Below are 27,169 nucleotides of genomic sequence, written 5' to 3' on the forward strand. Positions count from 1 at the left end.
GTCTCCCGAAATGGTGTGAATGTTTGGTCTGTTGTTGGAAGGAGTGGAGGACTGGTCACCTGAGAGTCGTTGGTAGGGTCGTTCACCTAGTTTCAGTCGAGGTGTCTCCCCTTTGTCTGGTGGCTCACAAGGTGGTGAGTGTCCAGGTCTCCTGAAATGGTGTTAATGTTTGGTTTGTTGTTGGAAGGAGTGGAGGACTGCATTGTATGTGGGTGATTGGAAGTGCCTTCGTCAACCACCTCTGTTTAAGGACAGTTTCATAAAAAAAAGTTTAAACTGTAGCCACGTAGGACACTATGCTAGTGTGTTGTTGTGTAAATGTAGTGCTGGAGGCAGGACAGGTTCTCTGAGATGTGGTTCCCCAGGAACTTGAAGCTGGGGAGACGCTCGATAGCCATCCAGTTGATGTGGATGGGATGGCGCGTAAGTGGACTGCTGAGTTCTGACCTGAAGTAGCTTTGGTGTCCATTGGCCATCCACGTGGCAGGCAAGAATTCTACCACTAAAGCTTGAAATTTGCATGAAAAAGCTCAAAGGTCGCTCAGAGACCACCGCTCACTTTTTATCCATCCACAGGAGCAAATATTTGCACATTATATGCATACACATTAGTCAATTTGTTGATGCGAGTCAGAACGTTCCGAAAAGAAGATGAGAGAGAGGCGCAGCAGCTCCAGATGGGATATTGAGCTCTTCTACTGTGTGTAGATGTTGACACCAGACAACAGTTAAAAGTGACTCCCCGTCGGGGAATCGAACCCCGGTCTTCCGCGTGACAGGCGGAGATACTGTCCACTATACTAACGAGGAACTTGCACAGGTAACACGTCAACCTTCCTGTTGGCAAGGCCAACCGAGCTCCTGCTGCAGCGGGACAGAAACCAGACGGAACATTGGCCGATCCTGTTGGCTATTCTAGCATGCTAATGATCTGGGTGGTCACCTGAGAGTCGTTGGTAGGGTCGTTCACCTAGTTTCAGTCGAGGTGTCTCCCCTTTGTCTGGTGGCTCACAAGGTGGTGAGTGTCCAGGTCTCCTGAAATGGTGTGAATGTTTGGTCTGTTGTTGGAAGGAGTGGAGGACTGGTCACCTGAGAGTCGTTGGTAGGGTCGTTCACCTAGTTTCAGTCGAGGTGTCTCCCCTTTGTCTGCTGGCTCACAAGGTGGTGAGTGTCCAGGTCTCCTGAAATGGTGTGAATGTTTGGTTTGTTGTTGGAAGGAGTGGAGGACTGGTCACCTGAGAGTCGTTGGTAGGGTCGTTCACCTAGTTTCAGTCGAGGTGTCTCCCCTTTGTCTGCTGGCTCACAAGGTGGTGAGTGTCCAGGTCTCCTGAAATGGTGTGAATGTTTGGTCTGTTGTTGGAAGGAGTGGAGGACTGGTCACCTGAGAGTCGTTGGTAGGGTCGTTCACCTAGTTTCAGTCGAGGTGTCTCCCCTTTGTCTGCTGGCTCACAAGGTGGTGAGTGTCCAGGTCTCCTGAAATGGTGTGAATGTTTGGTTTGTTGTTGGAAGGAGTGGAGGACTGCATTGTATGTGGGTGATTGGAAGTGCCTTCGCCAACCACCTCTGTTTAAGGACAGTTTTATAAAAAAAGTTTAAACTGTAGCCACGTAGGACACTATGCTAGTGTGTTGTTGTGTAAATGTAGTGTTGGAGGCAGGACAGGTTCTCTGAGATGTGGTTCCCCAGGAACTTGAAGCTGGGGAGACGCTCGATAGTCATCCAGCTGATGTGGATGGGATGGCGCGTAAGTGGACTGCTGAGTTCTGACCTGAAGTAGCTTTGGTGTCCATTGGCCATCCACGTGGCAGGCAAGAATTCTACCACTAAAGCTTGATATTTGCATGAAAAAGCTCAAAGGTCGCTCAGAGACCAGCGCTCACTTTTTATCCATCCACAGGAGCAAATTTTTACACATTTTATATGCATACACATTAGTCAATTTGTTGACGCGAGTCAGAACGTTCCGAAAAGAAGATGAGAGAGAGGCGCAGCAGCTCCAGATGGGATATTGAGCTCTTCTACTGTGTGTAGATGTTGACACCAGACAACAGTTAAAAGTGACTCCCCGTCAGGGAATCGAACCCCGGTCTTCCGCGTGACAGGCGGAGATACTGTCCGCTATACTAACGAGGAACTTGCACAGGTAACACGTCAACCTTCCTGTTGGCAAGGCCAACCGAGCTCCTGCTGCAGCGGGACAGAAACCAGACGGAACATTGGCCGATCCTGTTGGCTATTCTAGCATGCTAATGATCTCGGTGGTCACCTGAGAGTCGTTGGTAGGGTCGTTCACCTAGTTTCAGTCGAGGTGTCTCCCCTTTGTCTGGTGGCTCACAAGGTGGTGAGTGTCCAGGTCTCCTGAAATGGTGTGAATGTTTGGTCTGTTGTTGGAAGGAGTGGAGGACTGGTCACCTGAGAGTCGTTGGTAGGGTCGTTCACCTAGTTTCAGTCGAGGTGTCTCCCCTTTGTCTGGTGGCTCACAAGGTGGTGAGTGTCCAGGTCTCCTGAAATGGTGTGAATGTTTGGTCTGTTGTTGGAAGGAGTGGAGGACTGCATTGTATGTGGGTGATTGGAAGTGCCTTCGCCAACCACCTCTGTTTAAGGACAGTTTTCTAAAAAAAGTTTAAACTGTAGCCACGTAGGACACTATGCTAGTGTGTTGTTGTGTAAATGTAGTGCTGGAGGCAGGACAGGTTCTCTGAGATGTGGTTCCCCAGGAACTTGAAGCTGGGGAGACGCTCGATAGCCATCCAGTTGATGTGGATGGGATGGCGCGTAAGTGGACTGCTGAGTTCTGACCTGAAGTAGCTTTGGTGTCCATTGGCCATCCACGTGGCAGGCAAGAATTGTACCACTAAAGCTTAAAATTTGCATGAAAAAGCTCAAAGGTCGCTCAGAGACCACCGCTCACTTTTTATCCATCCACAGGAGCACATTTTTACACATTTTATACACTTTATATGCATACACATTAGTCAATTTGTTGATGCGAGTCAGAACGTTCCGAAAAGAAGATGAGAGAGAGGCGCAGCAGCTCCAGATGGGATATTGAGCTCTTCTACTGTGTGTAGATGTTGACACCAGACAACAGTTAAAAGTGACTCCCCGTCGGGGAATCGAACCCCGGTCTTCCGCGTGACAGGCGGAGATACTGTTCACTATACTAACGAGGAACTTGCACAGGTAACACGTCAACCTTCCTGTTGGCAAGGCCAACCGAGCTCCTGCTGCAGCGGGACAGAAACCAGACGGAACATTGGCCGATCCTGTTGGCTATTCTAGCATGCTAATGATCTGGGTGGTCACCTGAGAGTCGTTGGTAGGGTCGTTCACCTGGTTTCAGTCGAGGTGTCTCCCCTTTGTCTGCTGGCTCACAAGGTGGTGAGTGTCCAGGTCTCCTGAAATGGTGTGAATGTTTGGTCTGTTGTTGGAAGGAGTGGAGGACTGGTCACCTGAGAGTCGTTGGTAGGGTCGTTCACCTAGTTTCAGTCGAGGTGTCTCCCCTTTGTCTGGTGGCTCACAAGGTGGTGAGTGTACAGGTCTCCTGAAATGGTGTGAATGTTTGGTCTGTTGTTGGAAGGAGTGGAGGACTGGTCACCTGAGAGTCGTTGGTAGGGTCGTTCACCTAGTTTCAGTCGAGGTGTCTCCCCTTTGTCTGCTGGCTCACAAGGTGGTGAGTGTCCAGGTCTCCTGAAATGGTGTGAATGTTTGGTCTGTTGTTGGAAGGAGTGGAGGACTGCATTGTATGTGGGTGATTGGAAGTGCCTTCGCCAACCACCTCTGTTTAAGGACAGTTTTCTAAAAAAAGTTTAAACTGTAGCCACGTAGGACACTATGCTAGTGTGTTGTTGTGTAAATGTAGTGCTGGAGGCAGGACAGGTTCTCTGAGATGTGGTTCCCCAGGAACTCTAAGCTGGGGAGACGCTCGATAGCCATCCAGTTGATGTGGATGGGATGGCGCGTAAGTGGACTGCTGAGTTCTGACCTGAAGTAGCTTTGGTGTCCATTGGCCATCCACGTGGCAGGCAAGAATTCTACCACTAAAGCTTGAAATTTGCATGAAAAAGCTCAAAGGTCGCTCAGAGACCACCGCTCACTTTTTATCCATCCACAGGAGCACATTTTTACACTTTATATGCATACACATTAGTCAATTTGTTGATGCGAGTCAGAACGTTCCGAAAAGAAGATGAGAGAGAGGCGCAGCAGCTCCAGATGGGATATTGAGCTCTTCTACTGTGTGTAGATGTTGACACCAGACAACAGTTAAAAGTGACTCCCCGTCGGGGAATCGAACCCCGGTCTTCCGCGTGACAGGCAGAGATACTGTCCACTATACTAACGAGGAACTTGCACAGGTAACACGTCAACCTTCCTGTTGGCAAGGCCAACCGAGCTCCTGCTGCAGCGGGACAGAAACCAGACGGAACATTGGCCGATCCTGTTGGCTATTCTAGCATGCTAATGATCTGGGTGGTCACCTGAGAGTCGTTGGTAGGGTCGTTCACCTGGTTTCAGTCGAGGTGTCTCCCCTTTGTCTGCTGGCTCACAAGGTGGTGAGTGTCCAGGTCTCCTGAAATGGTGTGAATGTTTGGTCTGTTGTTGGAAGGAGTGGAGGACTGGTCACCTGAGAGTCGTTGGTAGGGTCGTTCACCTAGTTTCAGTCGAGGTGTCTCCCCTTTGTCTGGTGGCTCACAAGGTGGTGAGTGTACAGGTCTCCTGAAATGGTGTGAATGTTTGGTCTGTTGTTGGAAGGAGTGGAGGACTGGTCACCTGAGAGTCGTTGGTAGGGTTGTTCACCTAGTTTCAGTCGAGGTGTCTCCCCTTTGTCTGCTGGCTCACACGGTGGTGAGTGTCCAGGTCTCCTGAAATGGTGTGAATGTTTGGTTTGTTGTTGGAAGGAGTGGAGGACTGCATTGTATGTGGGTGATTGGAAGTGCCTTCGCCAACCACCTCTGTTTAAGGACAGTTTCATAAAAAAAGTTTAAACTGTAGCCACGTAGGACACTATGCTAGTGTGTTGTTGTGTAAATGTAGTGCTGGAGGCAGGACAGGTTCTCTGAGATGTGGTTCCCCAGGAACTTGAAGCTGGGGAGACGCTCGATAGCCATCCAGTTGATGTGGATGGGATGGCGCGTAAGTGGACTGCTGAGTTCTGACCTGAAGTAGCTTTGGTGTCCATTGGCCATCCACGTGGCAGGCAAGAATTCTACCACTAAAGCTTGAAATTTGCATGAAAAAGCTCAAAGGTCGCTCAGAGACCACCGCTCACTTTTTATCCATCCACAGGAGCACATTTTTACACATTTTAACACATTTTATACACTTTATATGCATACACATTAGTCAATTTGTTGACGCGAGTCAGAACGTTCCGAAAAGAAGATGAGAGAGAGGCGCAGCAGCTCCAGATGGGATATTGAGCTCTTCTACTGTGTGTAGATGTTGACACCAGACGACAGTTAAAAGTGACTCCCCGTCGGGGAATCGAACCCCGGCCTTCCGCGTGACAGGCAGAGATACTGTCCACTATACTAACGAGGAACTTGCACAGGTAACACGTCAACCTTCCTGTTGGCAAGGCCAACCGAGCTCCTGCTGCAGCGGGACAGAAACCAGACGGAACATTGGCCGATCCTGTTGGCTATTCTAGCATGCTAATGATCTGGGTGGTCACCTGAGAGTCGTTGGTAGGGTCGTTCACCTGGTTTCAGTCGAGGTGTCTCCCCTTTGTCTGCTGGCTCACAAGGTGGTGAGTGTCCAGGTCTCCTGAAATGGTGTGAATGTTTGGTCTGTTGTTGGAAGGAGTGGAGGACTGGTCACCTGAGAGTCGTTGGTAGGGTCGTTCACCTAGTTTCAGTCGAGGTGTCTCCCCTTTGTCTGGTGGCTCACAAGGTGGTGAGTGTACAGGTCTCCTGAAATGGTGTGAATGTTTGGTCTGTTGTTGGAAGGAGTGGAGGACTGGTCACCTGAGAGTCGTTGGTAGGGTCGTTCACCTAGTTTCAGTCGAGGTGTCTCCCCTTTGTCTGCTGGCTCACAAGGTGGTGAGTGTCCAGGTCTCCTGAAATGGTGTGAATGTTTGGTCTGTTGTTGGAAGGAGTGGAGGACTGGTCACCTGAGAGTCGTTGGTAGGGTTGTTCACCTAGTTTCAGTCGAGGTGTCTCCCCTTTGTCTGCTGGCTCACACGGTGGTGAGTGTCCAGGTCTCCTGAAATGGTGTGAATGTTTGGTTTGTTGTTGGAAGGAGTGGAGGACTGCATTGTATGTGGGTGATTGGAAGTGCCTTCGCCAACCACCTCTGTTTAAGGACAGTTTTCTAAAAAAAGTTTAAACTGTAGCCACGTAGGACACTATGCTAGTGTGTTGTTGTGTAAATGTAGTGCTGGAGGCAGGACAGGTTCTCTGAGATGTGGTTCCCCAGGAACTTGAAGCTGGGGAGACGCTCGATAGCCATCCAGTTGATGTGGATGGGATGGCGCGTAAGTGGACTGCTGAGTTCTGACCTGAAGTAGCTTTGGTGTCCGTTGGCCATCCACGTGGCAGGCAAGAATTCTACCACTAAAGCTTGAAATTTGCATGAAAAAGCTCAAAGGTCGCTCAGAGACCACCGCTCACTTTTTATCCATCCACAGGAGCACATTTTTACACATTTTATACACTTTATATGCATACACATTAGTCAATTTGTTGACGCGAGTCAGAACGTTCCGAAAAGAAGATGAGAGAGAGGCGCAGCAGCTCCAGATGGGATATTGAGCTCTTCTACTGTGTGTAGATGTTGACACCAGACAACAGTTAAAAGTGACTCCCCGTCGGGGAATCGAACTCCGGTCTCCCGCGTGACAGGCGGACATACTGTCCACTATACTAACGAGGAACTTGCACAGGTAACACGTCAACCTTCCTGTTGGCAAGGCCAACCGAGCTCCTGCTGCAGCGGGACAGAAACCAGACGGAACATTGGCCGATCCTGTTGGCTATTCTAGCATGCTAATGATCTGGGTGGTCACCTGAGAGTCGTTGGTAGGGTCGTTCACCTAGTTTCAGTCGAGGTGTCTCCCCTTTGTCTGGTGGCTCATAAGGTGGTGAGTGTCCAGGTCTCCTGAAATGGTGTGAATGTTTGGTCTGTTGTTGGAAGGAGTGGAGGACTGGTCACCTGAGAGTCGTTGGTAGGGTCGTTCACCTAGTTTCAGTCGAGGTGTCTCCCCTTTGTCTGCTGGCTCACAAGGTGGTGAGTGTCCAGGTCTCCTGAAATGGTGTGAATGTTTGGTCTGTTGTTGGAAGGAGTGGAGGACTGGTCACCTGAGAGTCGTTGGTAGGGTTGTTCACCTAGTTTCAGTCGAGGTGTCTCCCCTTTGTCTGCTGGCTCACACGGTGGTGAGTGTCCAGGTCTCCTGAAATGGTGTGAATGTTTGGTTTGTTGTTGGAAGGAGTGGAGGACTGCATTGTATGTGGGTGATTGGAAGTGCCTTCGCCAACCACCTCTGTTTAAGGACAGTTTTCTAAAAAAAGTTTAAACTGTAGCCACGTAGGACACTATGCTAGTGTGTTGTTGTGTAAATGTAGTGCTGGAGGCAGGACAGGTTCTCTGAGGTGTGGTTCCCCAGGAACTTGAAGCTGGGGAGACGCTCGATAGCCATCCAGTTGATGTGGATGGGATGGCGCGTAAGTGGACTGCTGAGATCTGACCTGAAGTAGCTTTGGTGTCCGTTGGCCATCCACGTGGCAGGCAAGAATTCTACCACTAAAGCTTGAAATTTGCATGAAAAAGCTCAAAGGTCGCTCAGAGACCACCGCTCACTTTTTATCCATCCACAGGAGCACATTTTTACACATTTTATACAGTTTATATGCATACACATTAGTCAATTTGTTGATGCGAGTCAGAACGTTCCAAAAAGAAGATGAGAGAGAGGCGCAGCAGCTCCAGATGGGATATTGAGCTCTTCTACTGTGTGTAAATGTTGACACCAGACAACAGTTAAAAGTGACTCCCCGTCGGGGAATCGAACCCCGGTCTTCCGCGTGACAGGCGGAGATACTGTCCACTATACTAACGAGGAACTTGCACAGGTAACACGTCAACCTTCCTGTTGGCAAGGCCAACCGAGCTCCTGCTGCAGCGGGACAGAAACCAGACGGAACATTGGCCGATCCTGTTGGCTATTCTAGCATGCTAATGATCTGGGTGGTCACCTGAGAGTCGTTGGTAGGGTCGTTCACCTAGTTTCAGTCGAGGTGTCTCCCCTTTGTCTGCTGGCTCACAAGGTGGTGAGTGTCCAGGTCTCCTGAAATGGTGTGAATGTTTGGTCTGTTGTTGGAAGGAGTGGAGGACTGGTCACCTGAGAATCGTTGGTAGGGTCGTTCACCTAGTTTCAGTCGAGGTGTCTCCCCTTTGTCTGGTGGCTCACAAGGTGGTGAGTGTACAGGTCTCCTGAAATGGTGTGAATGTTTGGTCTGTTGTTGGAAGGAGTGGAGGACTGGTCACCTGAGAGTCGTTGGTAGGATCGTTCACCTAGTTTCAGTCGAGGTGTCTCCCCTTTGTCTGCTGGCTCACAAGGTGGTGAGTGTCCAGGTCTCCTGAAATGGTGTGAATGTTTGGTCTGTTGTTGGAAGGAGTGGAGGACTGGTCACCTGAGAGTCGTTGGTAGGGTTGTTCACCTAGTTTCAGTCGAGGTGTCTCCCCTTTGTCTGCTGGCTCACACGGTGGTGAGTGTCCAGGTCTCCTGAAATGGTGTGAATGTTTGGTTTGTTGTTGGAAGGAGTGGAGGACTGCATTGTATGTGGGTGATTGGAAGTGCCTTCGCCAACCACCTCTGTTTAAGGACAGTTTTCTAAAAAAAAGTTTAAACTGTAGCCACGTAGGACACTATGCTAGTGTGTTGTTGTGTAAATGTAGTGCTGGAGGCAGGACAGGTTCTCTGAGATGTGGTTCCCCAGGAACTTGAAGCTGGGGAGACGCTCGATAGCCATCCAGTTGATGTGGATGGGATGGCGCGTAAGTGGACTGCTGAGTTCTGACCTGAAGTAGCTTTGGTGTCCATTGGCCATCCACGTGGCAGGCAAGAATTCTACCACTAAAGCTTGAAATTTGCATGAAAAAGCTCAAAGGTCGCTCAGAGACCACCGCTCACTTTTTATCCATCCACAGGAGCACATTTTTACACATTTTATACACTTTATATGCATACACATTAGTCAATTTGTTGATGCGAGTCAGAACGTTCCGAAAAGAAGATGAGAGAGAGGCGCAGCAGCTCCAGATGGGATATTGAGCTCTTCTACTGTGTGTAAATGTTGACACCAGACAACAGTTAAAAGTGACTCCCCGTCGGGGAATCGAACCCCCGTCTTCCGCGTGACAGGCGGAGATACTGTCCACTATACTAACGAGGAACTTGCACAGGTAACACGTCAACCTTCCTGTTGGCAAGGCCAACCGAGCTCCTGCTGCAGCGGGACAGAAACCAGACGGAACATTGGCCGATCCTGTTGGCTATTCTAGCATGCTAATGATCTGGGTGGTCACCTGAGAGTCGTTGGTAGGGTCGTTCACCTAGTTTCAGTCGAGGTGTCTCCCCTTTGTCTGGTGGCTCTCAAGGTGGTGAGTGTCCAGGTCTCCTGAAATGGTGTGAATGTTTGGTCTGTTGTTGGAAGGAGTGGAGGACTGGTCACCTGAGAGTCGTTGGTAGGGTTGTTCACCTAGTTTCAGTCGAGGTGTCTCCCCTTTGTCTGGTGGCTCACAAGGTGGTGAGTGTCCAGGTCTCCTGAAATGGTGTGAATGTTTGGTTTGTTGTTGGAAGGAGTGGAGGACTGCATTGTATGTGGGTGATTGGAAGTGCCTTCGCCAACCACCTTTGTTTAAGGACAGTTTTCTAAAAAAAGTTTAAACTGTAGCCACGTAGGACACTATGCTAGTGTGTTGTGTAAATGTAGTGCTGGAGGCAGGACAGGTTCTCTGAGATGTGGTTCCCCAGGAACTTGAAGCTGGGGAGACGCTCGATAGCCATCCAGTTGATGTGGATGGGATGGCGCGTAAGTGGACTGCTGAGTTCTGACCTGAAGTAGCTTTGGTGTCCATTGGCCATCCACGTGGCAGGCAAGAATTCTACCACTAAAGCTTGAAATTTGCATGAAAAAGCTCAAAGGTCGCTCAGAGACCACCGCTCACTTTTTATCCATCCACAGGAGCACATTTTTACACATTTTATACACTTTATATGCATACACATTAGTCAATTTGTTGATGCGAGTCAGAACGTTCCGAAAAGAAGATGAGAGAGAGGCGCAGCAGCTCCAGATGGGATATTGAGCTCTTCTACTGTGTGTAGATGTTGACACCAGACAACAGTTAAAAGTGACACTCTGTCGGGGAATCGAACCCCGGTCTTCCGCGTGACAGGCGGAGATACTGTCCACTATACTAACGAGGAACTTGCGCAGGTAGGACGTCAACCTTCCTGTCGGCAAGGCCAACCGAGCTCAGCCCTGGGTAGGAGCGCACAGAAACCAGGGCCCAGTATTTCAGAAATAATCCTACAGGATTAATCCAGGTGGATCGGATTTTTCTCTGATCTGATCCAAAATCGTAGAATTTATCCTGAAGATTTGAATCCGAATTTGTAAATGCCAAAAATCCGGATTTTTGCCACATTTGGGTATTTCAGAACTTTGGTCAAAAATCCGGATCATTTTGATCCTGAAAATCAAGATTATAATGATCCCACCTCAGAGGTGGATTTGGAAATGATCCTATGTATGAAAAAATAGTAATTTCTCACAAATGTTGTCTCGAATACAGTTATTTTGAGTCATTCTCATCACAATGTGACTTCAAACACTAAAAATCAAAATTATATAGTTGATCACAACAGTCTTGTCATTTTAAAGCATTTTGTTAGCATGTGTGTCACACAAATACTTGTGTAATTTTACATTCCATATAAAAGGGACTATTATGCTTCAAGTTGTAAATAGAAATAAGCTTTTTGAAAATATAGTGATGTACCAAAATAAACATATACATTTCGCAAGACAGCATTTATTGTAACAAAAATATGACCGTTAAAATAAAAAAAAAGAACTGAAAACTTGCTCTCAGGATTCCATTGGAACACAAAATAAATAACTTTTGTGTAAAGTGATTCACATTAATTGTTTTTCAAGCAATTTAATTTGCAGTTTCACCTGTTCTTGTTTCAATTTTGTTAAATTAATCTGTTCATTGGTGAGGACAAGCTGTTGTTGCGCTCGCTCTGTTTCAACTTTCAGCATTTTAAGTAGGCATGATCCTGTGTATGACTCTTTGGCCTTTTGCCCCGGCACATCAAAGGTGGTGGTTGTGGTGATGGTGTGACCCTCACCACATCAGCAGCTTGGGTCAAGGTCTGGCTGGTGGACAGTTCAGGTTTGTCTTTGTCGTGCCACCCATGAACAAACACTTTCTTCTTGAATAATGACCCTATATCTGTTTGTTCAAATAGATTTGTTACATTGACATTCTATCGTTGTAGCTTTTAATTCTGCCAAAACTATAAAACTTGAGCTCCGTCCTGCAGTACCACCAGCATACGGCGGATGGCAGTATAATACCACAATTGAACGGTGGACGGCGTTATAGGGCGTAAAAGAAGAGGAGAGGACTGAGAAAGATGAAGATTTTCAGAGTTTTGCTACTGCTGCTGCTTCAGATTTTGGACTGAGAGAAGAAAAATGAGAAATAATAAATTTAAAGTGGACAGAGAATGGGGGAACAATGACATCACCTGTCCATAAACCTGTAGCAACTTTAGAGCGCCTCCATCTTCACCATTCACTCACTAAAGATGATATCACACAGGCAGCTCTTCATCCTCCCACAACGTTGGCGGCACACTGCGACCATCACGGTTGAGCCTCTCGCCTTCTGAGTTTTGGTGGTCGGCTCGACCGTCCTGACCTTCCGTCTCTGCAGCAACAGATTGTTTTTCGTCGATGATTCCCGGAACTCCTGAAAGAGGCTCCAGCTGAGTTTCCCGGTAACACAGTTACTGATTTAACCGGAGTCAGAAAGCTCAGCTGATGTGATCAGCCTGAACCACCCCCCCCCCCCCCCCAGACGAGAGCACGATGCCTTCAGGGACACGACTCTTCTGCTGAAAATCGAACCAGTCGTTCATGACTGCTGCGATGACGCTGGATTATGTTTCAAACACAAGCAAGCTCCCTTCAAAGGTTGTTTAAATGATATTGGGTTGAGGAGAGTCGTGGAGGAGCTGTGGAGAAGCCGCACTGACAGCAGCCTCTGTCAATAAGTGATGTTCTCCATCTCCACGTTGCTTCGCCAACATTGAGTCTTAAAATTCAAATGATAAAGCGGAGCCTCAGAAGCTCAGCGGAGTTTGTGCTGACATCTCACCACGACTGTCTGGTTTTAAAGTTTAAACACAGACGTTCTCTGGCTCACTTTCTGAATATTTTAACGAGAACTTCACAGGAGACGGATGAAGGTGAGAGGCTGCTGCCACCAGATTAAACAGAAAGCATTAAAATGCTCAGGTGTGGCGGTTTTAATCCCACAGCCGGATTTCCAGATAAGCCCGCCTTTAGTCACCGCCGACTTTAAAGGATCCAAGTAGCCGGATTCACAAAGTTTTAATCAGGCCAAAAGTGTGGTAGAACAAACTCGTGTCCTGGACAATACGGGAAAGTGTTTTCTACTAATGACGCCTCTCAGCAACTGAGGCTTCAGCTAAGCTAAGCTAAGCTACAGCTAGCTCAGGATCCAGGGTGACCTCATCAACCAGGAAAGACTAAAAGTTTCTGTGTCCAGTTTTTAGTTTAAACTAAATCCTTTAAGCTCAAAGCGCCCATTTAAAGTAACCGCTAACCTATGCTAATGCCCTGTTAGCGCTGCAGGACTCTGAGTTGGCGGCTCGCCGCGCTGCTCAGGAGTCTGGAGGCCTGTCAGCGTTCACACCTGCTCTCCAAACAGGGTTTTATATCAAAAACTCCCACAAGATGTTCAGGAAATTGTTTCTGTAAGTTATGACAAATCTGCATCGAAGAGCGATTCAAAATCTGGGGACATGTTAGAACATATGCTAATGACGCGCAGCGCTAAACAATTAGCAACCTGTCTCCTCTCATCAGCTGTAGCGAAAGCTCGCTAAGGAAACCACCTTCATGGCTAATATTTGCTAATTCACTTCTATCCAATAGTAGCTATCATGTGAAATGATCTCGACCAACTCTGACACGGAGGTAGGTCATGTGACCGAGGGGCGACGCTGTGCCAGTAGCCGGCTGAACCTTCCGCAGAGGGAGCGCGGCTACGACACCATCCGAGCTCCGTTTATCTCACCAAACATGATGCTTGCTGCATGATCCGGAGTTCAACCATGGCTAAAGCAACAGTGCTGCGTCGCTCCGCAGCTGCTCTCATCTCGCCGCCGCCCTCATGAATAATAAACGCCAGCGCTGAATTATTAAAGCAGGTTTTTTCTCTCACATCTGCAGGAACTATTATATTCTAATGGCTGATGCTTCCCTTTAATCTGCCAGATTAGATGGATCCACTCTCCTGCCCACACTGGCGGAGGCTGATTACGCCCAGATAATCTGGAGTCGTCTTCAAAGGTCAGATTAAACCTCACATCTGAATAAAAAGGCAGGATTGGTTCTGTTAGCGGCACAAATGTCACCCCCCCCCGCCAGGTGGGCGGTGCCCCCTCCATCTGTGAAAGGTCGAGGGACCGAGGCAACGCTCCGTTATCCATTTATCTCAGCGGCGCCTCCAGAACCGGTTGATCCTCTCCCGAGACACCTGGAGCAGAATTCTGGGTGTTGGTTCAAAAATTTGTCAGAAAATATAGAAACACAACGACAACAGAATTGAAGTTATTGCTGACAGAAACACACACACGCACGCACACACACACACTCACACTCACACACACACACTCACACACACACATTTTCGTGATTTTCCTCTTAATTATCCACTTGTTGAGCACAAGCCGACTTTAACTTGAGTGAAGTTTCTCTCCCAGCAGCTCTGAGTCCTTCAACTCCGCCGATTCGGAGTAATTTTTTTCCGTTTTATCGAAGCGAACGAGGAGGAGACGGGATGCAGCCTGGGAGAGATACCAGCAGAGGATTATGGGAGTTTGGGAGTAAACAGGAAAGAAGACGAAGCGCAAGGTTCTTAATTTTATGCCACCTTTAATTGAAGTGTGCAACAGGAAGTGGAGGATTAGTCCTGAGGTCAAAGATCAGCGCTCATTTCCATAAAGCGCTGCCGTGTTCACACCGGCCCATTTAGCCCCGCGCACGGCTGTCAGGGGTCAGAGGTCGCAGCGCGATAAGACCTCGGGTCCTCCTCTGATCGGGAAAATACGACACGTCCAACGTGCTTCCACTTTCATGGCATGTTGGAGAAGTCAAAGGTGGAGAGCAAAATTAGCATTCATGTTGTGGACGTCTGGGCTCTGCGGCTCCGCTAGCTTAACCGCGGAGAAACGGAGACATTAGCCCACCAAGTGTCCAGCGTCCTCCTCCACTGGACTGGGAGCAGCTGGTTTTGTGCCACAGGGGTCCCGTAGAGGCGGCCTGAGCCACAGGTGACCCACGCGTGTCCTCCGTCCTCCAGAGGACACGCGTGTCCTCCGTCCTCCAGACGTCTGACAGACTGAAACTGGGCTGGTTTCTTCTTGGCTCTGCAGCTTCGTCGCGATGTTTCATCACTTTTCTGGGTTTAAACGAACGTCCTCGTCTATTTCACGCGCTCGCTGAACATTTCGCTGAGCGACGTGGGCGCGCAGCACGTGCACGACCTCGTTAACCGCCCTCAGAGAGACACTTCACCCGCTGGGAAAAAAACTTTTTCCCCTTTAGACGTGAATAACGTTAACGATGTTAACCAGAAATCTGGATTAAAACGCCGTTTTCACATTTTTAGCGATTTTTGCACTCGGGATTCTAATTTGTCTGCTGTGAAAATGAAGATTAGGCAGGAGGACAGCGTGATCAGGAAGGTGCAGGAATAATTAATTCCAAACTAATCAGTCAATGTTGATTATTGGTGAGGTTTTCTGTCGTTTATGGAACTTGGAATTAGCTTTCTTTCCTTTCACTTCCCTCTCTTTCCAATGGTTCCAGGTTTCCAGTTTTCTCGTCCTCGATACTGACGGATTGATTTCTCCCGTTTCTTCGTTATTTAATGCTCGTTAAGTATCAGGACCTGATCCAAACACCGGTGGAACCTCTGCTGTCGATTTGTTTCATCCCACAAGTGCTTTCTCATCTTTCTCCTCCGTTCTTTCTGCAGCATTTCCTGCTTTGATCCTTCCGTGTCTCCGGCTTCCGTTCTTCTTTATCCCATCTTTACCTCCTTTTCCTCAACCTTTTATGTCCTACACTCTTCCTTCTCCGTCTCATCAGGCCATTCTCCCTGTTTCGTTCTCTGACTCCTACCCCGAGCAGAGCATCTGTCTCTCTAGGACATCTACATCCCGCGATTCCTTTTCCCACCTTCTTTTTCTTCCTCTTTTAGATGTTTCTTCCCACTTGTGTGGGTCAGGTGAGACTTTCGGAACCTTCTCCCCGGGTCCAGGTTCCAGCTGGGGGCGCCTTCATCTCGCCTCGCGGATCATTCTGAGAGGGGCAGAAAGTGCTTCGTATCTCCCATCAGCTTCTTCCTCTAATGAAAAACCTCCTGCTCTCGTATGATTTTGAGGAGAAGTGAAGGCGACGTGCGGCTCAGCTGCAGCAGGAATCCTGACAGAGGTGGATTTATTTAGCGGAGCAGGTGCGCCGTCCTCGCCGTCGACGCCAAGATGAATGTGTCCACGCTGTTTGTTTAAGGGTTAAAGAACTGAAAATAAAGCTGGTGCATCTTTATTATCTCTCACCGAGGATCCAAACAAAGAAAAACTTAGAAACGGAGAAATGGGAACCAGCCTTGAGCTCGTCTGTGCTAACATCTGCGCCTTAAATCTTCATTAACCGTCAACACCACAGAAGCCAGGAAGGAGACAAGGAAACAAGATGTACGGACTCATTTCTACATGCTAACTCATGCTAAACTCTTCTGACATGGCGCTGATCTGTGTGTTTTCTCCGTGATGGTTCCTCAAACGAGAACCTTCTCCCGCTGCCTCATAACTCGGGTTTTGTGTAACTCTGCGAATTTCCTGAGAAGATCAGAGGATCTGTTTAATATCTTTGATAAGAATTAAACAGAAGAGAGGAGCAAAAGTGTCCTCTGAGGGTTCCTATCAGGAACCATCTGGATGGAGTTTCAGCCCTTTTCCCTGCAGACCTCGCTATGAAACTTTAATTAACGTGGAGCGAGTGTGATCACGCTGCTGAACAACAACAGTCCTGCTCGGGGAAACCTCCCATGGCGGCGGAGGAATGAGAGGAGCTAATTAAATCAGCTCGCCGTTTCCTCCCGGTGACCCTCCGAGACGTCCGAGGAGACGGAGCTGAGAATTAAACATGGACGCGGCCGGTTTGACCCGCCAAGTCTCCAGGTGACATCAAGCACCAGCAGGAATACGTCCAGACCAATAACCAGTGAAGCGGAGCTCACATCCCAAGTTTGATGTTTTCTGGGAACTTCTGCTGCTTTTTTTTTTTTTCCTTCAAAATGTCAAAAACTGGGCGACATTTTGAGCAGCAGGTCCCAGCTGCGTTTATTCCGTTCAAAGGGAAGAAAACAGAAAAGGCTGTCGACGGCCGTCAAGGTCGGCGAACGCAAACCTCCGAGAGAACCTGCCGGTTCACGGGCGGTCGGGGCGGAAGACCAGGAACCGACGGAAGATTGGGAACGTTGTCAGCGTTCCGAAAACAGACGAATAACGGGACAAATGCTGCTTTTCCTGGGTTGAAGATTCGAGAGGATTCCGGATGACGCCCGGGAACGCCACCAATCCGAAACCCCCTGCAATATGGCGGCGGCGTAATTAGCTTGTCTCTGATTTCTGAGCTGCTTTGATGAACTTTTGAGCATGAAGGGAAAAGCCTGGAGGGGGATTCTGATCAGCCGATACGCAGACGACGCCGGCGTTTGTCTTCTGATCTCGACGGAAATGATCCTGAATGTAAATTCCTGTTTCACGCGGTTACATCATGAAGGAAAAGCATCGGCCTCACAAAGAAAACATCCATTTCTTAAATCCCGTTAAAAATATCTGCCAGCACGAGGAAAGATGACACCTCCCAGGTAGTTTCACCGGTACCTTCGGTGGCACCATCTCAACCTCTCTGTTCTGTTCTGCTGGGGGATCATTAATGTGGGGCCGTCCAGCCAAACAAGGCTGTTCTTCTGGAATATCCTGCACGCCGCACATGGAAATGTTTAGCATGGCGCTCGCAGCGATAGCATCAAACCCGGTCTGTAATAAATACGCTTGAAAGATTGGCGGCTTATCGCTGGCGGCTCCACTCGGCTTTATTTTACCTGCAGATTAACGCCAGAGATGGTTTCGCTCCCTATCAGGCGTCTGTTTGGAGCACAGGAAACACGCCGTTTCCCATAATCCTTTGATTCCTGCTGAATATCTGAGAAGAAGGTCGGGATTTGGCCCCTGCACATGTCAAACTCACGGAGACGGCGAGTGTTTCTCCGGCGTGATTCCAGCTACGTCCTCCAGAAAGCTCTGAAGCTCTGGATGTTTGTGACCATACAACACCTCACCTGTCCCCGCTGCCTTTGTCATCTTCACTAAGCTCCTCTTTACCTACAGTAATGACGCAAACATGGCCGAAGACCTCCTGCTCGCACCTTTCTCTCTCATGTCTGTACCTCACCTCTTCAGGTCTGAAGGTCCCTAGCTCACTTTTGGGGATCTGATGTCACTCCAGACACAAGTCATCTGGACGTGGAGCTCCCACACAGCCGACCCGGGATCCATCATCGCTCGGACCGTCTGCTGGATGCATATTTCATTCATGTCGTCTGCGGCGAGACTCGATCAATCCCCGATCAATCCTCCATGAATAATAAAAAAACAGCTCTACTGAAACCCGGAGCTCATTTACATCCATAAAGCATCGCGGCGGCTAGCACATGCGTCCGTGCACTGGTGTCGGCGCTGGAAAACAAACTTAACAGAGGACAAATAAACAAATGATTCAAAGAAAATTCAAAGACGATTCAAAGCGATCCGTGCATCCATTTCCTGTAACCCTGAAAATCCAAATTCCTCCTCAATAATGGATTCAACCAAATGGTCGTTTAGCTAACGAGCGTCCAAACCTTCAGTATGATTAGCGACATTGACTCGGTGGGCTTCCAGTGATTAAAGCCTGAAGAAATGAATTATCCCCCAGTAAATCCAGTCAGGAGCCAAATGTCAGAAATGTATTTGGAGTAATTACAAAATAACCCTGATATTAAGAAACAATTAAGAAATCATGCTACGTTCAAATAATTGTGTCACTGACAACAGCAGTCCAGCCTGAACTTTCTCACCTGTACGCAACTTTGATGTTAATTACTGTGTAGCTTTGTAGCTCCGCCTCCTCCCACCTACCAATCAGGTGGACGGGAGCGTTTCAGCATCCAGGTCTCCACCAGCGAACAGCAGCTTTGACCATTCGGCATCAGAAATGTCAGTGAGCCTAAAAGGCCTCCTGTCCAGAACCTCTGTGGGTCTGGAGGAGGAGCGATGCAGGAGTTACCTGGACAGGTAACGTACAGCTAGGTTTGGCTAGCTTTGACATTTCAGATATTCTCTACAGTCGAATGCACCTTCCTTCAGGTAGCAGGTATGCAGGTAGATCAGGGGTGCTCAGTACCTCGATCGCGATCTAGCGGTCGATCACCAAGGTTCTATCGGAAGATCACGTGACAATAAAAACAAGAGGTCATTGATTGATCTCCATGGCAGCCGGTCACATGACATCTGAAGGTTGTTGACACTTGGGTCACTGTGCAAATAACAGCTCTAAGCGCAGCAAAGCTAACAAGCTAATGAGTTTGTTACCGCGATTTTTTCACTTTTGTTTTTTTTTCTGTTACTCGTAAGAAAGGGTATAAAAATGAGTGGTGGAGCTGGACCGGGAAAGAGGAATAAAACGTATCACTTTTGAAAAAGTGTGAACATCCTGAGGTAGATGATGAATTAAGAAGTGAAACTGGTGAAATTAGACTTTTATAGTGCTCTTTTAACAAGAAATCGAGAAAAAAAAAAAGCACAACATCTCCCCCTGGAGGCCGCCCGCAATACATCTTATAAGCCCCGCCCCCAACTACCAAACCAACAGAAACGACCTGTTTTAGGTGAATAAAGTCATCGCTAATGTCAGTAATCTTTTACAGCAGGTTGAGCCCAGTGGTTTTTCCAATTTCCAGAGCGGTCGGTGACAAACGCGCTCCCGCTGCGACGGAGGTGGCGAGAGATTTGTGATTAAACGGCCATTTTGTCATGTGACACGACGCGATGCATCAGCGCGACTCAGTTCATCATCACGACGCTTCTGAAACGGCTTATTTATCGCTCGGTGGCTAAACCCGCGACAAGCTGCTGTTGCTCGTCCGAGGAGCGCTTTATTATTTTTTCTCTTTGTATGATGGATCACCAGACGTGCAAATCTTAGCTGCAACAATCACGAATCCCTCACCGCCGTCTGACAGGTTTCATCTCCCAGCAGCCCCGCGGATAATTTATCAGGAGGAAACATCTCAAACAAGGACCTGCAGCCTTAAACAGGAAGCAGCTGAGCTTTCAAACAGGAAGTCCGCACACGTTCCCGATCTTTAATTAGCGTCTCTGTTCCTGCGACCCGCTGCAGGGACCTCCTGATTGGGCCCTCTGCCCTGCTCACTGACCTGACCTGAAGTCTGAGCGCCATTGAGCCTCACCTGCGCAGGTCAGGGGGGAGTTCATCTGCCACACGGTGGGTTTCTCTTCGTTCCTGCTGGTGCCAAACTCTCTTTTTATTTCTGTTTTCTGTAAATTAGAAGTGATTCCTGCAGGTTTTCCTCATCGGTGACAGAAAAACTGAGTCGTTCCATTTCTGGGATTAAAAAGTTCCACTTCCTGTTTGGGAAGCGCTTGTTTTGTCTGTTATGGAGTGGAGTGGCCCTGCCCCCCAAATCCCAACTGACCAATCAGAATAAACAAATAAATTAGAATTGCGCAACATGAGGAACAGCATTCACTTCTCGTGATATTTTAACTTTTACCAGATCCTTTATTTACCAAATTTAAATATTATATGTAGATAAACACACAAAAACCCGCCGTTGCGGTCAAGGGTGAAATTTTTTTTAAATTATAATTATAATTATTATCATTTTGTACTTTGTTACAACGTGAAGTCTATTTCATTTTTTCACGGAACCCGTGAAGAACTTTGAAGAAATTTGATTTTTGATCGATGAATCTGGAGCCTCTTGCCGTTACTGAGGCATGCTGGGAGATTATGGCAGGCTGGGGGGGGGGGGGGGGGGGGGGGGTCCTCTATATGAATGGGGCCTGGCAGGCCTTAATGCAGCTGTCAGGCGTCCTGGTCCAGCGATGCGATTTCCCCTCGCTCCGCCACCACAGAGATTAGACCACGTTTAAATGAGCTGCAGCCACGGGGAACGGCGCCGGGGGAAACGCCTGTCGCCGCGGCAACATGAGCCACCGTTTGCTGTGCCATTAATCTCACCATTGAGCTCGCATCCAATTTGTCCTCATCTGACAAAAACGAAGCCGTAAAACTTCCACCTGCACATTCCAGGCTGTCCCGCAGCGGGACGCTAATGTGTGGACACCAGGAGTCTCTGCCGCCAGGAGCCGGGGGGGGTCTGAATGTGTCCCCGTCCTGCTTGGCCGGGACAATCCACTGTCCATTTATCTGACACCTTCATCGACAGCGCAATTTCATGTGAACCCAACAGAGGAAACGAACGAGCAAAGATGATCTTAGGACAGATTCGCGCTTCAGGACATCCAGACGTTGGTGTTGCTACAATATGCTGAGTCAGCAACACGTTTCTGTCCCAGAAGATCATTAGCAGGGTTATAACACCGCCCCAAATCGGTGTTGCTGACTGGAATAATCCAAAGGTAGAGCTGAAGCACTGCCCCCCTGGTCTGGAGGGTTATTACATCTCCCAGAGCTCCCAGAGTTCCCAGTGTTCCCAGAGCTCCGCCCCTGTTTCGTCCTTGCTGCCTGTTACATGTTCATCTCTGACAGTTTGTTGGATTAAACGCGGCTCAGATGACCAAGCGGGTCTCAGATTAGGACGATGCTCCTCAGCATGTTGGGTCGGTCTCAGGGGCCCCAGAACCAGCCAAAGGTTTTAATGGGCAGAAGAGGGACATGGGTCGTGTTCCCAGTCCAGAAGCATTGTGGGACTGGGAGCTGGGACTGGGCCGTCTCTCCACAGGGATCAAATCCCATCTTCACTCCGTTTAAATCCTCATCTGCAAAGAAGTGAATGAAAATAAAAATTAGACATGAGAAGGAACCACAAAAACAAAACTGTCCAGAACCTTTTTTAGTCCCTGTGGACAGAAAAGTCAATCACCACCAAAACATCAGAAGGGTTTGCTCCGAATTCTTTAGTTGAAAAGGATTTTTCCTACTTTGAAAAGGAAAAAAATATTAAAACACCCCGAAGCTGAAAGTTCTGAAGTCCTCCTGGATGTGCAGGTAAACGAGTGTGTGTGGAGGGTTTGATAATGTTCATCGAATTTAGGGCAGTTTGATGAGCAGCAGGGTGGAGAGTGGAGGACGCGGCTCCTGGGACGCCGCCGCACAACGTCTCCACGTTCTTCACCTTCTCCAGCCTCTCTGAGTGTAAAAAGAGAAAGACTCGCTTTCATCTGGATATTCCTTTGATGTGAAAGGTCACTTTGAGTCTTTGTTCAGAGACACTTTGCTAGCGCTAGCAGCAATGACTCTCTCCTCTCTCCAAGCTATCACGAGTAACGTGGCTTTAAACGCATCGTGTCGTCCCACATCCATTTGAGTGATCTTGGCAACATCTGGTGATCTTTTCATCAAACTTAGTGTCCTCACAACCTGCAGCTCTGTGTTAGCAGACAGCTGCGCCCTAGCAACAGTTGCTAACCATTCTGAAGGTTGCAGGACGCGAGGCAACGCGAGTTTCAACACGCAGGTTCTCCAACTTTAAGGTTTTAAAGAAAGAGCAAAAGTTTTTGGATTTGTGGCATCACACCGAGCGTGCACGCGTTTGAGCCAGCGCGGCAACAGGAAGTGTTTCAGGGGAAGTTCTCGTCCGTCAGATTAGTTAATTAGTGGAAAAGCGGTGGAAGGTTGACTTTAAAGCCTCGGCTGATGTGAGCGGCGTGAACAGGTGAAGCGCTTCCTCCAGCTGTGAGAACCGCCAACCTGAGCGCTACCATGCTAACGCGGGATTAGCCGCGGGCTTCTGTCGGCCCGGTTCCCCAGGTGTTGTCAGGCATTAACAGGGTGACGTTTACCATCAAACACACGTCAGTCGTTCCGTATTTCACCGTTTCCAGATGAAAACGTAATCGCAGATGTTTAAAGAACTTTTTACTTCTATTTATTTAATTCAATGGAATCTTTTTACTACAATATTTTTTTTTTCTGCCGGAGTCTTTATAAATAAAATACGATTTTCAGGGCCGAATATTGATCATCCGTCGCATTAAACACCTTAATTATGCAGCCGAGTTCATTTTTACTGATGAATAAAAGAAAAATCTAAAAATGGGGTCCGGTTCTAAATTCAAACGTCAGCAGAAGAAAGAAAAAAAACACAAAAAAGTGTAATTACGTGGAGGCCGATGTGGGATTGATTCGTGACTGCAGGATATCCTCAAACACGGTCCTTAACGATGAAGACGGAGGAAGAGGAACGTTTAAAAATGCAGAAATAATTACACGTATGCGGCAGCTAATTAAGCCGCAGTGAACTCTGAGGCCTCCTGTTCACCGTTCAACACCGGGGATCCTGAGGCCCCTCCCCCAAATGGACCGATGACATCACACATAATAAAAGAAATTAAAACATTAAAGAGGAAGAGAGTCGGGCTCCGTTTCTATTTCAAAGTCGTCATATTAATCGTGTCGGGGGGAGAAAGAGAAATGTCTGCAGAGAAGCATGAATATTTTTATAATTTAATGGCTGTAATTTATATCTGCACGCGGCTGAAACAGCCCATCAAGGTCCAGCCTGACTAATAACCAGCCGAGTCTCATCTGTGACTGTAATTATAGCAACTTCCCACGCAAATGAGCAGCGAAACAACACAGAGATGCGCAAAAGAAGCGAAACGCAAAGTTGAACTTCCGCTGGATTCAAAGCGGAATATTCCTGGGAAACGGCGATTTTCCCGCAGCTGCCGAGGAAGTGTCCGGCGGGCTCCGACCCACCTCCAACCGGGCTACAAAAACCACTAAAGTGGGAAGTTCGGGGCCCGGTTTTGCTGTGGCTGGATTCCTTTTACAGGAAAGTAGAGAAAGAGAGAAGAGGAAGATGTGATGAAGAGCAGCGCAGCTTTAAGATGACTTTGTCAAATCTGCGGCGTGGATTAGCCAAACCCCCCCGACTGCTGAACATCCTTTCTTCTTCTTTGGCTCCTCTAAGCTGCGGATACTCGCGGTGGCCTTTATCAGCCACCGTAGATTTAACAAAACCCTCCAAAGCGTCGACTTACAGGCTGCAGGAGAGGCGGCGAAGATGGCCGCCATTGTGCTGCCATAAAGCTGCAGGAGGCGGCGAGCCCCGCCCCCTTCGCCCCCTCCTCCGGCCTCGCCGTTTAATCCCGGGCGTCGTTCATCTGAGGTGGCGTTTGAGTTCCCTTCAGTGATTATTGGCTGAAGTTCAGACGTTTAATTCCAGCTGAACTTTTTCAATGAAGCCTTTAGTGTTTCAAAGGTCTTTTCGATTATTCGACGGTGTTTTTACGATTTTAGTCTGAGGAGAAAAAAGCAGGAGAAAGCGAGCAGCAGCAATTAGCCCGAGGTTGAAAAGTTGTCGCCGTCTTTTTGTTTGGTTGCGTCTTTCAGAAGGGTTCAATGCGTTCAATGGATTCTGCGTTCTCTCCGTCCTGCAGAATCCGTCCGAACTCGGGCAGAGTCTCAGTTCTGCCCTTTAGCTCTTGTTAGCATGTTCACATCAAGCGGAGGGCCGTCCCGATTCTTCGGAATCCTAAGGGGAGGAGCTACAAAGCCCATTAAACAAGGACAAACTGAGATCTTACAGGATAAATCGCTTAAATATTTTGCGTTATTACTTGTATTCTGCTGATGTAGCAGCACGTTTGATGGCGTAGCAGCAACGTTTGATGGCGTAGCGGCGTTTGATGACGTAGCGGCGTTTGATGACGTAGCGCCGTTTGATGGCGTAGCGGCGTTTGATGACGTAGCGGCGTTTGATGACGTAGCGGCGTTTGATGACGTAGCGCTGGTCGGGTGGAGTCTCGCTTCCTCACAGAGTGTTTTCACCCCTTCACTTGCAGATTTGATCGTTCATAAATCTGCAGGCTAACAGTGAAAAAGAAAAGGCAACAAAAAGGAACAAAAGTTAGCTTCTGCTGCTTAATCACACAGTTTTTCCTGGTGGACAACCGAAATTTGTCGGGAAGGACTCCAACTCTTTTCTCGGCTTTCTTATCAACTCTAATGATGAAATAAGTTTGATCACCTGTCGGTTATTCCTGACGTCATCGTGCGTGTTGACTCGACAGTTAGCGCCCGTCATCAAGCTGCTCACTAGCTTGATCCTCACTAGCTTGTAGCCACTGTAGCTCGTAACGTAAGGAAACAAGTTTTAGAAGTTGATTTTGCCTGCCTGCCTGTTTGGGTAGTTTTGACTTAGTTTTAACATAAAGATGCAAGTCAGCGCCTCAGACACACGTCAGGATTCTGGAATTCTGGGAAAAGTTCTGCTGGAGTTGTTGGATTCGCGGCAGCAGAGTGGTGGAACAGTTATGTGAATATTTTATGTTTTACAGCTTTGATGGTTTCTAAATGTGCTCATCAGTCTAATGACGCTGACGCGTCTCCACAAGAGTCTCGGGGGGGTCGAGGACGATGAAGACAAGCAGATGGCAGAAATAAGACGGGAAAAGCAGCAGAGAATGTTTTTACAATAGAGGAAGAGACCAGAACTGCTGCAGGAAATTAGACGATTCTTCATCACAATCAGACCCGTCGAAAGCCATGTAGAGGCCGCCGCCCACAAAGAGGCCGCCGCCCATGAGGAGGCCGCCATCCATGAAGAGGCCGCCGCCTATGAGGAGGGCACCGCCCATGTAGAGGCTGCCGCCCACGAAGAGGCCGCCACCCATGAGGAGGCCGCCGCCCATGAGGAGGCCGCTGCCCATGAGGAGGCCGCCACCCATGAGGAGGCCGCCGCCCATGAGGAGGCCGCTGCCCATGAGGAGGCCGCCACCCATGAGGAGGCCGCCGCCCATGAGGAGGCCGCCGCCCATGAGGAGGCCGCCGCCCATGAGGAGGCCGCCGCCTATGAGGAGGGCACCGCCCATGTAGAGGCTGCCGCCCACGAAGAGGCCATGAGGAGGCCGCCATCCATGAAGAGGCCGCCACCCATGAGGAGGCCGCCGCCCATGAGGAGGCCGCTGCCCATGAGGAGGCCGCCGCCCATGAGGAGGCCGCCACCCATGAGGAGGCTGCCACCCATGAGGAGGCCGCCACCCACGAGGAGGGTACCGCCCATGAGGAGGGCACCGCCCAGGAGGAGGCCGCCGCCCATGAGGAGGGTACCGCCCATGAGGAGGCCGCCGCCCATGAGGAGGCCGCCGCCCACGAGGAGGCCGCCACCCACGAGGAAGGCACCGCCCAGGAGGAGGCCGCCGCCCATGAGGAGGGCACCGCCCAGGAGGAGGGCACCGCCCAGGAGGAGGCCGCCGCCCATGAGGAGGGCACCGCCCAGGAGGAGGCCGCCGCCCAGGAGGAGGGCACCGCCCAGGAGGAGGGCACCGCCCAGGAGGAGGGCACCACCCAGGAGGAGGCCGCCGCCCAGGAGGAGGGCGCCGCCCAGGAGGAGGGCGCCGCCCAGGAGGGCACTGCTGACGTGTGTTTTCTCCTGCATCACCTCAACAACAAATATTACCTGAGCCTCGACCACATCAGCAGCCTCCAAATCTCATTAAGTCAGAGATGGTGGAGGAAGCAATTGTTTTTATGTTGGCTCTCTCTCACACACACACACACACACACACACACACACACACACACACACATACACTCACTTTCTCACACACACACACGGTCTTATTTTTACTCTCTACGGTGTCACAGAGTAAAAATAAGAGCCGGTGTGGCTCCGCGGGCGCCGCCGGCTCTGTGACCGTACGTCCTCATCAAATCATTACTTTTATTAACGGTCAGATGGATTTTTAATAGAATCGTTTTATTATGTCATTTCTCATTTTGAACTCCAGAGTGAAATTCAATCCCCCTCTTTTGTTGATGTTGTTCATCTCTCTTTTCATATTTCGTGGCATTTATGGCTGCGGGGCCTCGACGCCGCCGTCAGACATTTCTACATTTTGGTCGACATGCAGGAGACGAGGGAGGAGGGACGTTATTGGTTTTCTATTTGTTCCTGATAATTTGTTTTTAGAGAACATCAAGTCCTGTTTCCTGGGTGTGTGTTCACACGGACGCTGGCTTGTTTCATTTGGTAGCGTTTTTTTTGTGTGTGTGTGTGTGTGGGTCGGGGGGGGGGGGGGGGGGGGGGTCTATCGCAACACACAGTAAAAACATGTCACAAAGACTTCATGAAAGAGGAAGTACAGACAAACGGAGCAGACGAGTGGAAGAGCTCTTGCAGCTAGTGGCTGCGCTAACGTAAGCTAGCATTTAATCTAAAATGACGCCATCTTCAACCTTCAGCACGGAACGTTCAGGGGAACTTCTTGTTTTTTTCTCAGAGGAAGAGAACATGCAGTGCTCAGCAGGTTCTGCACCTTTCAGAACAAAAACTGTCAATTTTAATTCTGAACCAGCACCGACAGATTATTCTGGCCTCCCTGCCTCCGCTCGCAGCTGTTAGCTGATGTTAGCAGCTAGCACTCAATTATAAAATATAAATATGTGTGTAAAATATGAAAAAACAGACACTTCTGCCGTCTCTTTAACATTTGCTTTCGTAACATAAGAAATATTGGAATAATCGAAAAGATCGCATGACTTATTTTAGCAATTTTCCTCCATCGTTCAAATAGTGT

The 27,169-nt window shown here is 48.9% G+C and overlaps 8 non-coding genes across 8 annotated transcripts; all 8 read right to left on the reverse strand.

Annotated features, from left to right (window-relative positions):
• Positions 1-738: 738 nt before the first annotated feature.
• On the reverse strand, positions 739-810 carry trnad-guc (transfer RNA aspartic acid (anticodon GUC)). The gene has a single exon. It is a non-coding gene; the product is annotated as a tRNA-Asp (tRNA).
• A 1,251-nt stretch (positions 811-2,061) lies between these two features.
• trnad-guc (transfer RNA aspartic acid (anticodon GUC)) lies at positions 2,062-2,133 on the reverse strand. The gene has a single exon. It is a non-coding gene; the product is annotated as a tRNA-Asp (tRNA).
• Positions 2,134-3,101: 968 nt separating this feature from the next.
• On the reverse strand, positions 3,102-3,173 carry trnad-guc (transfer RNA aspartic acid (anticodon GUC)). The gene has a single exon. It is a non-coding gene; the product is annotated as a tRNA-Asp (tRNA).
• Positions 3,174-4,276: 1,103 nt separating this feature from the next.
• Positions 4,277-4,348, reverse strand: trnad-guc (transfer RNA aspartic acid (anticodon GUC)). Its single transcript has one exon. It is a non-coding gene; the product is annotated as a tRNA-Asp (tRNA).
• Positions 4,349-5,472: 1,124 nt separating this feature from the next.
• trnad-guc (transfer RNA aspartic acid (anticodon GUC)) lies at positions 5,473-5,544 on the reverse strand. The gene has a single exon. It is a non-coding gene; the product is annotated as a tRNA-Asp (tRNA).
• A 1,260-nt stretch (positions 5,545-6,804) lies between these two features.
• trnad-guc (transfer RNA aspartic acid (anticodon GUC)) lies at positions 6,805-6,876 on the reverse strand. Its single transcript has one exon. It is a non-coding gene; the product is annotated as a tRNA-Asp (tRNA).
• A 1,114-nt stretch (positions 6,877-7,990) lies between these two features.
• trnad-guc (transfer RNA aspartic acid (anticodon GUC)) lies at positions 7,991-8,062 on the reverse strand. Its single transcript has one exon. It is a non-coding gene; the product is annotated as a tRNA-Asp (tRNA).
• Positions 8,063-9,323: 1,261 nt separating this feature from the next.
• Positions 9,324-9,395, reverse strand: trnad-guc (transfer RNA aspartic acid (anticodon GUC)). The gene has a single exon. It is a non-coding gene; the product is annotated as a tRNA-Asp (tRNA).
• Between the last annotated feature and the right edge of the window lie 17,774 nt (positions 9,396-27,169).

Source organism: Takifugu rubripes, chromosome 14 (genome assembly GCF_901000725.2).
Source record: "Takifugu rubripes chromosome 14, fTakRub1.2, whole genome shotgun sequence".
In the NCBI taxonomy this organism is placed as follows: Eukaryota; Metazoa; Chordata; class Actinopteri; order Tetraodontiformes; family Tetraodontidae; genus Takifugu; species Takifugu rubripes.